The 4,078-nt window shown below is 54.3% G+C and overlaps 1 pseudogene; it reads right to left on the reverse strand.

The window, feature by feature from the left end:
• Window positions 1-345: 345 nt before the first annotated feature.
• On the reverse strand, window positions 346-1,656 carry LOC119344384 (annotated as a pseudogene).
• Between the last annotated feature and the right edge of the window lie 2,422 nt (window positions 1,657-4,078).

Here is a 4,078-nt window from a genome sequence, read left to right on the forward strand (position 1 = left end):
TATATATATATATATATATATATATATATATATATATATATAAATCAAATCAGTGCCAACGTGTGCCACTTATTGTGCTTTCTTATCCCAGTGAAGCGTAAGGGGGAGATCGATGGGCGTGCTTTCTTGTGCGGCAACGTTGGCTGGAGTACTCTGTTGGTTACCTGTAGATGGTGCCTGTTGTTTTACCTTTAGTACCACATTGCTAGTTTATGCAGAGTTACTTGCTGACCCAATAAGTAATACTTCCAGGGTTTTATTCTCTGACATGTAAAGAGAAAAGTGTATGTGGAGCCTTTTTTTTTGGGCCTGCTGTAGAGTTTGTTACATCGTCACTACTCAAGAAGTTATATTTAGCTAGGGCTTGAACATGGGTTGCTTCCTAACTTTGGTAGCCTGCTCGAAAGCATAGGCCATCTCGATCATCCTCGGCTCGTACCCCTGCAGCCCGCCAAAGCATATCCCGAAGGGGACCCCTTGCTTATTGTACCCTGCCAGCACAATGATGCCAGGGTGGCCGCCGATGGCGAGAGGGCTAGAAATATCGCTGTTAGGTGCCACGATCGCATCCAGCTGGCGCTCCTTCATCAGCTTCTCCAGCCCTTCCGTGTGCAGCTCCTTCATCCGACAGATCGCGGCTCTCTCCACTGTGCCAATGTCGTTTGTGTTTTGGGCCACGATAAGGTCAGGTTGGCCGAAATCTTTCGTCCGCTCCTACAGCAAACATGTCATGGGTTAGGTTCAGCAAATCCACCACACCGACTCCGAAGCTATGATAAGAAATCAAGAGATAAACCTAAGGTTCAGTTGCTTTTGTACACTTATTGTTTACCTCTATGGGATGTGCGTTGTTGAATGCTATGACTTGGGCAAGGGAGCGGACTGGGGAGTAGACCAAGTCTGCCAAACACGCGTTCAGGCTTATCTTGAACTCTGCCTGCATCGCGATCCCCTCGTTGGAACCAATATCGACGGTGATGTTCAGGTTCTCGATCACCACCGCTCCATGTTTCCTTTGCAAAAATGAAGAATCGACTTATATTTGCACTGGTCAGCTGCCAAAATTCATATTCATCGATGGACAGTGAAAATGCAAAGCGGCACCACGTACCTCACTGTGGCGAGGTGCTGCTTGTACACATTCAGCTGCGCATGTCCATATCCCTGGAAGAAGCCATTGGGGACGTCGATCCTCTTCCCTTTCAACCGGTCTTTCTTCAGGCACTGTGTGTACCCGCCGTGAGGGATGTACTTGGATGCTGCTCTTGTGGCTGCGGCGTCGTGCGCGTCGTAGCGAACGATGGCGTCCAACACGTGCATCGCGTCCGACACATCGGTCTACATTGCAAATTGAGGGCTGAACATTTGGAATTTCCAATGGAAAATTGGGAATTTTATAGATTTGTCACTTGAACATTTGGAATTTCCAATGAAAATATTTTTAATCCCAAAATCCTGCCAAGATTCAAACTAAAATCGAATGTACAAACTAAATTTAGATTATCCGGGGGTCTGAAACTTTCCAGTGACCGAAATTTTAAACCTCCCTGATTGGGGCAAAACCAAAGAATAAGGAGGAGAGAAGAAGTACCCGACGGTGTCCTGCCTGGGTGTGATGGGGACAATGCCGTCGCGGCTGGTGAGACCGAGAGTGGGCTTCGTTGAGTTTGTATTTTGTGTTGCATGTATATTGAAGTTGTAGCTCACCTCCTAGTCTTGTATAGTTTAGGTAGGGGCCTTCCCTGTAATTATATATACGTGCACCAGCACCCCATCAATATAATGTCTATTGTATTGCAAACTTTCCCTTCTACATGGTATCATCTTGGTCGTTCCTTCCCTAGGGCTTGCCGCCGTCGCCGCCGCCGCCCATCCCCACCACCGCCGCACTCGCCGCCGCCGCGCCCTCCCCCCTCTCCAGCTGCGCCGCCGCCGCCCGTTGCGTCGCACCGTCGCTGCTGCCTCCCTTCCGCAGCGTGCCCCCCACAGCCACCGCATCACCCGCCGCCACTGTTTCTCCCGCCCCCACAAACCCTGACCCGACTCGGTGCCGCGCCCTCCCGCGCCCGACCCGCAGCTGCCGCGTTCCACCGCCGCTGCCGCCCCTAACCCTACCCGCGTGCCGCCATGTCTTCGCCCGGCTCATCCACGACTCCTCTCATCGCTACGGACCACCTCTTTATGATCCATTTTCATTCTTCTCCTAAGACGCTCTGCCGGCCATTCTTTCTGACAGAAAGATGGCGTCAGGGTCTCTACTCGAAATAACATCTTGAAGAGCCCTGATTGTCGCTGCTTGCTGCAAACCGCGGCAAATGCAACTTAGTAGTTTCATTGACGAAAAGAAGTCTCGGTCGGCGGAGCCATCGGAGGACAGAGAACCCTCTATTGAGGTTAATCGAGTAGTCTCAAAACCTCAAACTCACATGAACAAACGGCTGATATGATAAAAGTAAACAAGAAAGAGTAACTGATCCATCTACATGTGAACTTCATCAGCTATCAGTCACATCATGGGGAGAGAGACCAGCGACACACCACAAGACGCTGGCCTGGGACACCGAAACGCCAGCCCCCCTACTGCCGTCAAAGAGGTGGCGGGCGGCTGACCAGCGGAAACCCTATTCACCCGAAGAGTCGACTCGTGCGGGAGAAGCTTCCACCGGCTATAGGTCCCCGCTGTGGCTGGACCAAAACTCGTAGCTTGCGAGCTTAATGAACGCTCGATAACCTCACCCGGAGCAGCTCGTTAAGCTCGTTTAGTATAACCCAACACATATTTTTGTCTTATGTGACAACATTTTGGAGCACCTAAGTCGATCTATTCAATCAAATCGACCTAACCCTAGAAGGTAGCAAACTAGTGCACCTCCTCATGTAGTCACTATCTTCTTCGTAAAGAAACACATACATTCTTATCCTGAAGGCCGTAACACATTGTAGTATGTGAACAATGCTCACGAGCTTCAAATGAACAGAGCCGAGCAGGGTTTTCTGCTTGTTAAGCTTAATGAGTTTACAGAGCCAAGCCTTGACGAGCACGGGCTTAACGAGCCAAGCAGCTCGTTGCTCCACCGCAACGGTAGAAACACAACATTTTTATTATACACCGAAAAAGGGTTTCCCCCGCTTTGTATACAAAGCAACCAACCGAACCATACAGGAAAGGTGCTGGGACGGAAGCAGCACAGACACGCCCAAAAAGAAACGACAGGGAAAAGCAAAAGAAACAAATGCCGACAACGACGGATCAACAAAAGCGAAGAAGCCTCGCGATCGCAGCGCCCACCAAGCTCTTCCACTAGACTCCAAGACTCCGAAGCGCCGGCACCTATCAACACCTCCAAGAAGGATCGCGACGATGACGACGCTGCTGCCAAGGGTTTCCCCCGGTACACGACGAGGCGAGAGGAAGGTAGCCCCGACGCCCTCCCGGAAGGTCAGGAGGCACCCACAGGCGCCACCGCGTCGGTGTCGGCCATGCCGACAGGGGTTTCCCCCGATCCCAACCCGCACCTCGGGCGCCCCGGAGCCTGCCACCAAACCAACCACCACCGTGCGCCAACGCGGTCACGAGGCCCCCATGCCGTCTCACCACGGCACCGCGAAGTGAGGACAACACGGCAAGGAATCAGAGCCGGGACTAGGGCAACAACCCGTCGGCACGCGGGAGGGCCCCACCTCCACCGTCAGCGACGGTAGCCGTCCGGATGCAATAGCAGGAGCACACCAGGCCCGGCCGAGCCCTCGTGGGCTCGTAAAGCTCCCGCCTTCGCGCTGCTGCCGGCACGCCGTCGGAGCCGCCGCCCCAAGACCGAGCTGCTCCTCCTCCTCACCACGCCGCAGACAACGAGGACACGCCCGGGGGCCGGCCCGCAAGGACCCAGATGGAGCCCCGAGGGCCCAGATCTGGGCTGGGCGCGCCGCCGGCCAACCAGCGCCACCAAGCCGCCCCGCCGCCAAAGGACAGCGCCACCACTGCGTCGGGCCGCCGCCAGCCGCCACCAGGCCGCCGGGCACCCGCCGCCAGCCCTGCCCCCGGGGCAGGGGGAGCGCGCGCGGGGGAAGGAAGGGCCCG

This window comes from Triticum dicoccoides, unplaced genomic scaffold (assembly GCF_002162155.2).
Source record: "Triticum dicoccoides isolate Atlit2015 ecotype Zavitan unplaced genomic scaffold, WEW_v2.0 scaffold167250, whole genome shotgun sequence".
Taxonomy (NCBI): Eukaryota; Viridiplantae; Streptophyta; class Magnoliopsida; order Poales; family Poaceae; genus Triticum; species Triticum dicoccoides.